This window comes from Populus alba, chromosome 17, assembly GCF_005239225.2.
Source record: "Populus alba chromosome 17, ASM523922v2, whole genome shotgun sequence".
In the NCBI taxonomy this organism is placed as follows: domain Eukaryota; kingdom Viridiplantae; phylum Streptophyta; class Magnoliopsida; order Malpighiales; family Salicaceae; genus Populus; species Populus alba.
In genome coordinates, this window is record NC_133300.1 from 15,481,008 (window position 1) to 15,494,174 (window position 13,167).

The following is a 13,167-nucleotide window of genomic DNA, read 5'->3' on the forward strand; positions in this document are numbered from 1 at the left end:
GTTTATGAAATTTTACATTTAGGGGTTTTTCCTTACACCCGTGGGAGAAGAAATCAGCCGGTCTTTGTTTTTTTTTAGTGATTTCTCCTAGTTTTTTTTTTTTATTTCGGGCTATCTGCGCATTAAGTTGGCTTTGAATTTTTTTTTTATTGCTTTAAGCTTATTATAAATCTTAGAATATATGACGGCTTTTAGCTTTTCTTTATTGCGATTTTTTTTTTGGTTTAATTGCGTTGCTTGTGTTTTCGATAAAAAAAAAAAAAGTTTTCTTGTGTGTTGCATACGGCCAATACCCTAACATGTTTTTTTTAATGTCTTAAAAAAAATGAATATTTAAACTTTCAAAAATGTGTTTTCGCATGGATTTCTTAAACACAATAAAAAATTATTTTCTTGCATTTTCTGGATTTTACAACATGTTTGTAAAACTTCAAAGGGTATTGGCCAATATTCCAAAAAAATATAAAAATCTTATTTTTTGGGGGGGATTCATCTATTATTCACCGCTAATGTTTGGATAAAGAAATCCTTAAAGGATGAATATCCAAAATATTATTGGGAGTAATAAATCTGCACACATCCTTGAAAGAAGCCTTGATTATAATCGAGGACATTTCAAAAAAAAATTACTCCACGGTTTACGAGCCGCGAGAGTATAAAATACTAAAAAAATAGGGTTTTTTTTAACGCCCTAGATTTCTAGATTTTTTGTCCCTCCTCCTTGCAATTTACGAGTCGCAAACTCTTGAAATACTAAGGGAAAAATGAGCTTTCGAAGCACATGGAATCTCCTTGGATTTCTATCCTAATAAATTTTATTTGAATCAAACCTAGGAAAACTGATGGGATTAGAAAACACCTACACCATAGCAATTATAGAGCAAACCAGACACCAAGCAGCTTACCTTAGGTAGGGCGTACTAGGGGTGCTAATACCTTCCCTTTACGCAACCAATCCCTTGCCTTAGAATCTCTGAAAGACCAGTTAGGGTTCCTAGTGACCATAAAACTAGGTGGCGACTCCTTTACACAAAAATAAAAAAACCTAAAATTCAAATGAAAAATCGCCATTGGACAATTCTAAACAATTCTCTATTTTATGACGTGCGATACTAACCATTCTAAACAATTCTCTATTTTAAGAGGTGTTTATTATTGTGGTAATATATAGTTATTTTTTAAAATATTTTTATTTAAAATAAAAAATTTTATCTTTTAAAATTTATTTTTAATACAGTATATCAAAACGATATAAAAAAAACCTAATTTGAAGTAAAATAAATAAATAAATAATTCATTTTTTTAAAATTTAAAAAACAAACAAGCGTTCTAAATCCCGACAATCTATTAGATAAAATCATTAGGAAAGGCGACATCTTTAAAGTGCTACTTTTATGTTAAGACCTCTTTTTGTTTCATAAAAAGTGGTTTTCTGGAAACCACTTTCAAATTTTTCTGTGTTTATTTTCCATTAGAAAAATTGGTTAACGAAAAACACTTTTCAGTTAAAGGAAAACACTTTTCAGAAATTATAAAAAATTTAGAAATATTATATTATTTGCTAATTATATCAAATTTGATACTCAAACTTTTGATTACTATATATTTTTGTTTTGAATCTTTATTTTTTTATTCCATCCCTTAGAGTTTGATCTAATTTGATTTTTATATCAACTTTGGTTTTGATTTTTTATGATTATTATTTGTTTTTATTTTATCCTTTTCTTAATTGAAATTTTTTATCTATCATATTTGGTTCTCATTCTTTTGATTATTATTTATTTTATTTGTAATAATTTATGAAATTATAATTATTTTCTTAATTTCATTATCTTTCAATTTTTTTATCTATTATATTTGATCTCCATTATTTTGATTGTTATTTATTATATTTGAGATAATAAATAAAATTAGATGTTTTCTCAATTTCATTCTCATTCAACTTTTTTAATTTCCTTATTATTTTATTAAACTTTAAAAAAAATATTAATAAGTTATTTTTTCATATTATTTTTCATGACATAGCTAAATATTGAAAAATATTTTCTAACTTATTTTTCATGATACTATCAAACATAAAAAATTTATTCACTTTGTAAAAATTTATTTTTCAAGAAAAAATCATATAAAAAAAATAATTTCCAATAAACAACGGGTATTTGTTTTTTCTTCTCAAAAACAGAAAACCAGCTTTGTTGTGCAGTGCAACATTTCATGCCCCAAGTTAGTTAGCTTATTAGGAATTAAAGTTTGTTGGTAGTAATTTTATGTTATATCTTTGGTGAACAAAGCCAATTCACTACTAATCATGATTTGTAAATAAGCTGAATGTATTTTTCAAAACCCTGAAATATTGGGAATTAAAGTTTGCTGGTGGTAATTTTAGGTTATATCTTTGGTGAACATCTTGGATTCAATGATAAGATAGGATTTAGAGGAAGAAGAGATAGTAAGAGAAAAGGTGATTGTTTATTGATTGCCCCTTTCCCCTCGAAACAGTGAGCCTAAATAGGCCATTCAATACAACTGTAAACTAAATAATAGGAACTCCAGTAGTGGAGAGCTGAAGACTAGGGATGCTCTTGCTAATCTCGTTACTTATTCTCTGACCCATTCAATTACTTAATTAAACAATGAAATAAATTAAACAATGAAACAAACAAAACATAAAGTAATTCCACGTAGACTCTCTCCATGCAGTAGTAGCAAGAGATCCACGTGTCCAATGCTCTTATCATTCCCTCTCCCTTGAATTCTCCTTGTCCGCAAGGTTGAATTGAGGATAAGTTTTTGCAAATCGCCATAAATTTTCCCACGAAGAATCTTCTGGCAATGCCCCCTTCCATTTCACCAAGATTTCCATTCGTGGCCTGTATTTCCCCTTTCTGGATAACCCTTCTATCAAGGACTGCTTCTGGTTCTGGTAACACCATAGCATCTGACGTAATTGGAGGAAGGGTGATCACCGTGTCCTTGGCTATATCTCCCCACTGTTTCTTGAGTAAACTGACATGGAAAACATCATGTATGCGTGACCCTGTGGGAAGGTCTAATTTGTATGTCACTGGTCCAATGCGAGCGAGAACCTTGAAGGGGCCAAAAAACCTGGGTGATAACTTTAAGGAACTCCTGAAAGCTACCATTTTTTGGCGGTATGGTTGCAATTTTAAGAACACATAATCTCCAACCTGAAATGTGACCTCCCGACGATGCAAATCTGCCCAAGATTGCATGTGTCCCTGTGCAGCAATTAAATTCCATCTGAGGTCCCGCAGGATGACCTCTCTTGTGCGCAGCATTTGATCTACTGCTTGAAGCTTTGTAACTCCTGGTATATAGGAGATCATAGATGGAGGAGGGACCCCATACATAGCTTCAAATGGAGAAACCTTCGTTGTTGAATGAATGGCCGTGTTGTAACCATATTCAGCCCAAGCCAGCCATTCCATCCATGCCTTTGGGTGGTCGCAAGTGAAACAGCGCAGGTACTGTTCCAAGGTCCGATTAACCACTTCGGTTTGGCCGTCCATTTGCGGATGGTAATTGGAGTTGTAGTTAAGTGTCGTGCCATGTAGGAATAAGGACTTCCAGAAGGAGCTGATGAAGATTTTATCCCGATCACTCACTATAGTACGCGGCATGCCATGTAATTTAACCACATTATTTAAGAAACACTTCGCAACCGTCACTGCAGTGTAGGGATGTTTAAGAGGCATAAAATGGCTGTATTTGGAGAGTCGATCCACCACAACCATGATAACACTGTAACCTTGTGAAGATGGTAAGCCCTCGATAAAATCCATAGATATGTCCGTCCAAATGCGTTGGGGGATTGGGAGAGGCTGAAGTAACCCCGCTGGCCTTAAAGTTTCATGTTTACAACGCTGGCACACCTCACATTCTCTAATGAAGTTCTTGACAGATGTTCGTATGCCAGGCCATAGAAAGCTGGAGGAGATGCGGGTCAAGGTCTTCAAATAGCCAAAATGTCCACCTGCAGGGGATGAATGCCCATCGGCCAAAACAGCAGGTAACAAAGAGGATGTAGGACTCAAGTGTATCCTCCCTTTCTGCATCCAAACCCCATCTCTTTGAACCAGTTTTAAAGTGGGACTGGTGGCCACAGTGCTGTAATAGGGTTGCTGCTGGACTTCTTGTTGTAGAGTTTCCCACCAGTCTGTAATAGGAGCTGATATAGCGTGTAATTGTGCTGCTGCCACGCGAGAGAGAGCATCAGCTCCTTGATTTTCCTTGCCCTTGTGATACTGAATGCTGTAATCAAACCCCATAATCTTCGGCAGGGCTTGAGAAGGCATGGTAAGTCATTGCTCAAGAAGGTACTTCAAGCTTTGATGATCGGTCTTGATCACAAAGGTTATGCCCAATAAATACGGCCGCCATTTCCGCACTGCCTTCACTACTGCGAGCATCTCCTTGTCATACGTTGACAGTAATCTAGCCTTGCCCTTCAAGGCCTCACTGTAATAAGCAATTGGCTGATTGTCTTGAGATAAATTTGCTCCCAAGCCATCACCACATGCATCACACTCCACTGCAAATTGCTGTGCAAAGTTTGGAAGTCGCAGCACAGGTGGGGACGTGAGGGCTTGCTTCAGTTTATTGAAAGCCATGAGCGCCTCCTCAGACCAGCGAAACCCCTCCTTGGATAGGAGCTGATTTAATGGTGCAGCTATGACGCCAAATCCTCTCACAAATTTTCGGTAATAGATAGCCAAACCGAGAATCCCACGGACATCCTTGGGAGTTGCTGGAATGGGCCAATTTTGGACGGCTTGGATTTTGGCAAGGTCCACTGCTACTTCTTCGGCAGAAATGAGGTGCCCTAAATAACCCACGGTAAGCACTCCAAACTGGCATTTTGAGAGCTTTACATACAGCTAGTTGTCCGAGAGAATACGCAGCACTTGACGGAGATGTTGTAAGTGATCCATCCAAGACCTGCTATACACCAAAATATCGTCAAAAAATACCAATATAAATCGCCGTAAATGAGGGCGAAAGAGGTCATTCATGAGACTCTGAAAAGTTGCTGGGGAGTTTGCCAATCCGAATGGCATGACCACAAACTCGTAGTGACCGTCATGAGTGCGGAATGCGGTTTTTGGAATGTCTTCCGGCTGGACTCTAATGTGGTGATACCCGGAGCGCAAGTCCAGCTTTGAAAAGAACTTCGCGCCATGTAATTCATCAAGCAACTCATCAATGACCGGAATGGGAAACTTGTCTTTAATTGTGATTTCATTGAGCGCCCGATAATCAACACAAAATCGCCAAGACCCATCAGCCTTTTTAATCAACAAAACCGGAGAAGAAAAGGGGTTGCGACTGGGGCGAATAACTCCAGATTGTAGGAATTCCTTGACCAGTTTTTCAATCTCATTTTTTTGATAGTGCGGGTACCTGTAAGGCCGGCTGTTGACTGGAGATTTATTGGACATCAAGGGAATTTAGTGGTCATGGCTGCGCGTAGGTGGCAGCGTTGTAGGCTCCTGGAAAACATGTGCAAAATCTGAAAGGATGAGATTGAGGTCAAGTGACCACGCTGAGGCTGTCTTTGGCATTGTCTCCATTTCTATATGCACAAAATACCCCACACCTGATAAGTGGATCAACTCCTTATCACTTAGGGGAGCGAGTTCAGTGTTTGATAGTCCTCTCAATGTGTACGTCTGGCCTTCTTGTTTAAATGACATGATGAGCTTTTTGTAATCGGTCTTGATGGGGCCTAAAGTCTCTAGCCATTGCACTTCTAATACGGCTTGGCAGGCTGCCACTGGAAGCACAAAGAAGTCTGTGCGAACAATGATTCCTTGAATCGATAAAGAAAGGCCTAAGCACCGCCCAGTACACTCAATAATCTCCTTGTTCCCAACTGTGAAATGGATGGTTTTGCCGCAAATAACATGTAGTCCCAATTTGGTTGTCGTGGACTGATCAATAAATTTGTGGGTGCTTCCCCCATCAATGAGCACTGTCACAGCCGTGTTTCCTGCTCTACCAATGACATGGAAAGTTTGTGGGTGGTTTGTTCCCACCAGAGCATGAAATGATATCTCTGGAATGTCTTCCTTAGGCGTCACAATCTCCATGTCCACATCGTCTCCTTCCTCCTTCTGCTGCACATCCACCATCATGAACAACTAAGGCCGTGAACAACGATGCCCGGGAACATATCGCTCATCACAATAGAAACACAACCCTTTTTCACATCTCTCCCTTGCCTCCTGACCTGTTATCCGTCAAATAGGTGCAGTTGGGTGAGTTGTTTGTTGAGCCGGGGCAGGACCCAAGAGTCCCATGGTGTTTGTGTGTGGTGGTTTCGGCTGGAATGAAGGTGTTGTCGCTGGTCTGACTGGATTGTTGAATTTCCTTTGGAATTGATTTCATTCTTCAATTAAATGAGCCACACTAATGGATTCGGAGAGAGTTTTTGGTTGCTTAACTCGAACATCCAAACGAATTTCATCTTTTAATCCCGCAATAAAACACCCCACTAGGAAATTTTCTAGGAGGTCATCAACCTTGTGAGACAGTTTCTCAAAGGCTTCTTGATATGCATTCACAGTCGTGGTTTGCTTAAGTCTGGACAATGCTTCTGACGGATCATCATACTCAGTTGGTCCAAAACGGTGGAGAAGGGCTAAGACAAACTCCTTCCAGCGTAATTGTCCCTTGCTTTTCGTATACCAACGATACCACTACAAGGCGACACTTGACAGATGAAATGACGCCAATTGTACTTGTCATGGAGCGTCAATGTTCTGGAACTCAAAGTATTGTTCTGCCTTAAATATCCAGCCAGTGGGATCCTCCTCTTCTCCAGAATAGGTTGGAAAATTCAACTTGAGGGTAGTGTGGTTTTTGTCAGCATTGAAGGTTGCAGACGACCTGTCGTGAGAAGTACTTCCCCCAGCAAAAGGATTTACTTCCCTCTCACTGGAACGATGGGAATGGGCGATCCTCATCGCTTGTAGCTCTGCCATGACTCCCTGAAGGGCGTCGTTGACTCAAATGAAATTGTGATTCAATTCGTCAAAATTGGCATCGTGTCATCCGAGAGTTTCTATGATCTCAGCACGAAACTCCGCATTAGTTTTACCACGCGTGTCCATGGATTGAACAGCTCTGATACCACTGATAAGATAGGATTTAGAGGAAGAAGAGATAGTAAGAGAAAAGGTGATTGTTTATTGATTGCCCCTTTCCCCTCGAAACAGTGAGCCTAAATAGGTCATTCAATACAACTGTAAACTAAATAATAGGAACTCCAGTAGTGGAGAGCTGAAGACTAGGGATGCTCTTGCTAATCCCGTTACTTATTCTCTGACCCATTCAATTACTTAATTAAACAATGAAATAAATTAAACAATGAAACAAACAAAACATAAAGTAATTCCACGTAGACTCTCTCCATGCAGTAGTAGCAAGAGATCCACGTGTCCAATGCTCTTATCATTCAATTTGCCAAATTCTCAGTTATTCTTGAATTAACATAAATCTTGCAACTCAAGACAATTTTATTTTTTTTACTAAACAAACACAACATACATGTAAATATAAATTCAAAATATCTTTACTCTAATAAAAAAAATAATAATTTAGTAACAATTTTTTTTATAAGCCTGAAAAATTGTCGCTTTGGTAGGCATGCTTTTAAATAGAATATGAATTTCCACTGTCATACCCCAAAGAAGGATTATGCAGGGTTTAAAGCAGCCGGTATGCTAATACCACTATCATACCCTCTCTATGAACTCATTTCCTTTCTCAAATTGCATTGCCCGCGCATTTTAATTCATCTCTCAATCACTTCAATTCCATTTTATTTTATTTTTCATTTCCTTTAATTAGAGTGCCAACTCCCGTATATTTTCTACCAAAAATTTTGATCCTTTGATTACTTTTGATAAGAAACCCACAATTCTATCTCTAAACCATCCACAGTTATGTGGACAAACGTCGCAAAACAAGCCACTTTGAAATCCCAAGCAAAGTCCCTCAATTTCCCTTCATTTCCAAGAACTTACATCTTTGTAGGAGTATCAGAATTGGTGATTGTAATATTCTCTTATTCATTCTTTGTATAACAGCAAACGTTAATATATATACATAGACTGGGAAACTATTTAGGAATATTTTATGAGCCTATAATCTTGCAGCCTATAATCTTGCATAATCACATAATTGATTCTCACTAATTAGGAATATATATATATAGCTCATACTAATTAGGAATATACAGGTCATTGACACTCCCCCTCAAGTTGGAGCATATATGTCGCTCATGCCCAACTTGCTAAGTGAGTTATGAAATACTCTGCTTGTGACTGCTTTGGTGAGGGCATATACAAGTTGATCTTCAGATTTAACAAAAGATATCTCAATGATTTTTGCCTCGAGTTTCTCCTTGATGAAATGTCTATCAACTTCAACATGTTTGGTTCTATCATGTTGTATTGGATTATGTGCAATGTCTATTGCAGCTTTGTTGTCACAATTCAATTGCATGGAATGATCGGGTTTGAATCTCAGTTCTCCTAACAAATTCCTTATCCATAGTAGCTCACATACTCCGTGTGCCATACCTCGATATTCTGCTTCAGCACTTGATCTTGACACCACGTTCTATTTTTTACTTCGCCAAGATATTAGATTGCCTCCCACAAAGGTAAAATATCCAGATGTGGATCGTCTGTCAGTACCAGAGCCTGCCCAATCTACATCAGTGTGACCCTCGATATCTAGATGATCATGTCGTGAGAACATCAATCCTCTTCCAGGAGCTGACTTTAAGTATCTTAGGATTCAGTTTACTACATCCATGTGGGCTTCACTTGGTGCATGCATGAACTAACTCACCACACTTACGGCATATGCTATATCAGGTCTAGTGTGTCCCAGATAGATTAACTTACCCACAAGATGTTGATATCTTTCTTTATTGGTGGGTACCTGATCGGGATATTCACCAAGCTGATGATTCAACTCCATTAGCATATCTGCTGGTTTGCTGGCTAACATTCCAGTGTCAGTTAAAATGTCAAGGATATATTTTCGTTGTAATAAAAATATTCCTTGTTCAGAACAAGCCACTTCAATGCTGAAGAAATACTTTAGAGCACCAAGATCTTTCATTTCAAATTCACTTGCCAAGTGGTGCTGCAGTGTTGCCTTTTCCTCTGGGTCATTTCCTATAACTACCATGTCATCAACATATACAATAAGGGCAGTGACTTTACCTTTCTTATGTTTCAAGAAAAGGGTATGATTTGAGTTACTTTGCTTGTATCCAAACCCCTTCATTGACTTGCTGAACTTTCCAAACCATGCTCTTGGTGATTGCTTCAATCCGTAAAGGGACTTTCTTAGTTTACACACCATGTTGCCCTTATCCGGTCCCATATTGCATCCCGGAGGGGAATCCATATAGACTTCTTCTTCTACGTCGCCATGCAAGAAGGCATTTTTGACATCAAACTAGTGTAATGGCCAGTCTAGGTTTGCTGCCAAAGAAAGTACTCGAATTGTGTTGATCTTGGCTACATGAGCAAAGGTCTCCCCATAGTCAATCCTATAAGTCTGAGTGTATCCTTTAGCTACCAATCTTGCTTGTATCGTTTGATGGAACCATCTGCCTTGAACTTTATTGTATATATCCATCTATAACCCACTGTTTTCTTTCCTTTTGGAAGGATAGTCATCTCCCAAGTGGAATTCTTTTGAAGGGACTACATTTCATCATTCATTGCTTGGGTCCACTTGGGATCTTTCAAAGCTTCCTGCACATTACTTGGAATAGATACAATGGATAATTGACATACAAATGATGCACATGATAAAGATAGCCTATGTAGGGACACATGATTAGCAATAGGGTATTTAACATTTGTTTTAGGGTCAGGGTCATATTGTTGTCTAGGAATCCCTCTAGTTGTACGAGGAGGTAGTTGATAACTTTTGTTTCCTATATTACTTGACTCGGGTAAAGTGATTGAGTTGGAGTTTGAATGTTCAATTACCTGTGGGAAATCTTTAGGACCTGATTGGATGAGTGGTGATTGTACTGTAGTAGGAGTTGTTGAGGGAAGATTATCTGAACCAGTACCAGTATCTGGAATTCTGAGTGACTCTTGATCTTGTTGCACCTCTTGATCTTGTTGTACCATTGTAACTTGTTGTTCAGACACTGACTGCTCTAAAATATTTTGTTGAATTTGGATCTAAGTATCTTTTGCAAAGATAGAGCTCTCCCCCCGCAGAGGATGCTCAGAGACGCCCCCTGAGTAATAGAATTCACTCTCGTGAAAAGTCACATCGGCAGTAATGTGCATGGTCTGAGTGGGAGGATGAAAACATTTATAGCCCTTCAGAGTATCAGCATAACCCATGAAGACACAACGCAGAGCACATGGATCAAGCTTGCCACGTTGGTGTGAACATAAGCAACACATCCAAAGATACGTGGTTCAAGATTTGGTGTAGATGGCATGGTGAGGCGAGTGGTCAATTCTTGAAATCGAGTTTTATACTGAAGAGTGCTGGATAGAGTTCTATTAATAAGGTAAGCAATAGAACAAAGAGACTCCACCCAAAAATGATGAGGTAAATGAGCTCCAAATAAAGAGGCACGAACAACTTCCAGAAGATGTCGATTCTTACGCTCAGCGACCCCATTCTTTTATGGTGTATATGCACATGTGGTGTGATTAACAATACCATGTTGACTTAAAAAATTATGCAAATCATGGTTGATGTACTCTCCTCCATTGTCAAATCGAAGCGTCATGATTTTCTTGTTGAATTGAGTAACAACATATTGATAAAATAGTTTAAAATTGACAGTTACTTCACTTTTCTCTCTTAAAGGAAAAACCCAGGTCATCCAGGTGCAATCATCAATGAATGTCATAAACCACTTATAACCTTTAATTGTGGAAACACGTGATGGTCCCTAAACATCAGAATGGACAATCATGAAAGGCATAGAACTTTTATTCAACCTTAATGGATAAGAAATACGATGACTTTTTGTCAAAATGCAAGTTTCACAATGGAAGTCTGATTCAGTAAACTAAGAAAACAACTCTAGAAATAGAAGTTTCAAATAACCAAATGAGGCATGACCTAATCGTCTATGCCAAAGCCAAATTTTCTTCATCCTGATAGACTCACCTCCTCTCACATGATGTGTATGACTTAATCTTTTAACTGTGTCATCTGTCAAGTCCAGATAATATAGTTTTCCTCTCCTAGTACCACATCCAATCACAGCCCTGGTGTGAAGATCCTGAAATAGACAATACAATGGCCAAAAACACACAGTACGATTAAGGGAATCAATGATTTGAGGAACATATAACAAGTCATAGTCAAGTGAAGGGACAACTAACACATGATCAAGACTTAATGAGGATGTAAGAGATAAAGACCCTTCTCCTATAACTCGGGAAGTGGTGCCATTGGCACTGACAATATGTGTTTGGCTGGAAGGTGTGACAAAGTGTACCCCAATAAGACTAGATGTCATGTGATCCGTTGCACCAGTGTCAATAATCCAAGATCTATTACCAGTAAGTGAGGATGTGTAAGAATTACCTGCAGCAACAAAGGCCTTGGAGTTAGTTGTACCTGATGGGATTTCCAATGAAGTCTCCTGTAATGACTGGGTAGATGCAAATGAGGCTCGATTTGAGTCCCTCTTGCGCCCTTTGTGAACCCATCCATCTGGATAACCAATGATCTCATAACAGCCTTTAATTGTGTGATTATCTAAACCACATTTGGTACATTTAATTGGAGGTTTGTTACGAGCAAGGTCGGCATTGTAGTTGTGCAGTCGAGATTGTCTGGACCTGACAACGGCAAGAGCTGTGGCTTCGGAGGTTACACCTGCTTCAGACATGGTTCCTTGTCGGTTACTTTCTCGTTTAATATGTGCGTATGCAACCTCAAGTTCTAGCTTTGGCTCCATCCTCAAAATCTCTCCTCGGACTTGATCAAAATTATTGTCCAAACCTGCAAGAAATATATAAACTCCAAGACGATCAACTTCTTTTCATCTAGTTTCAATGTCTGACGGATGCTCCATGGTGCTTGGACTTAATTGATCAAGCTCCTGAAAAATCTCAGTGAGCTCACTGTAATATTTGGCAACTGAAACACCCATCTGTCTCATTATGAATGATCTTTTGTGAAGGTCGTAAATCTTAGCTTCATAAGCCCCATCTGAAAATGTTTGTTTGATTGCATCCCAGACTTGTTTTGCTGTGTCATAACGAATAAACCTTTTAATCTGATTCGGTTGCATGGCGTCAAATAACCAACTCTTGACTTGGCAATCTGCTGCATGCCATTTATTAAATGTGGGATTTGTAACTGCAGGTTGGGTGATATCACCAGTCAGATGACCATGTTTTTCTCGCCCAGCTATCTTCATCTCTATGATTTGATGCCATAGAGAATAGTTATTCTCATCCAGTTTGATTCCTGCAGAGAAATTAGATGTGTCACTCTGCAACGTGACTATTTGTGTGGTAGTGTTGGAGTCTACTGACATGAAGGATTTATTGGTGTTTACTGAACCATCATCATCTGCCATGATTTTGGCTTAGAAGTGATGAGAGAGGAAGAAGTAGAGAGAACAAACAGAGTAATTTGATTTGTGTAATTTGGTTGAGGGAACAATGAACAGTGGTTGTAAAGGGTGACTAATGTTTGCTGCTACGAAATCACTGCTACTGTGAAGGGTGCTAACGGCTGCTGTGGCGAAAGCGATTTTTGGAACTAGGGCAAGAGACAGTCAAGATCGACTGCTCTGATACCATATCAGAATTGGTGATTGTAATATTCTCTTATTCATTTTTTGTATAACAGCAGACGTGAATATATATACATAGACTGGGAGACTATTTAGGAATATTTTATGAGCCTATAATCTTGCAGCCTATAATCTTGCAGAATCACATAATAGATTCTCACTAATTAGGAATATATATAGCTCATACTAATTAGGAATATACAGCTCATTGACAAGGAGCCTCTAAAGAACCCATCTTTTTTGAGAAACTTAAGTTCCATTCGCTTAATAACACAAGTCCACGACTGAGTTTTCGAGCAATTGGCGAAATATCAACCCATGAAGATTTT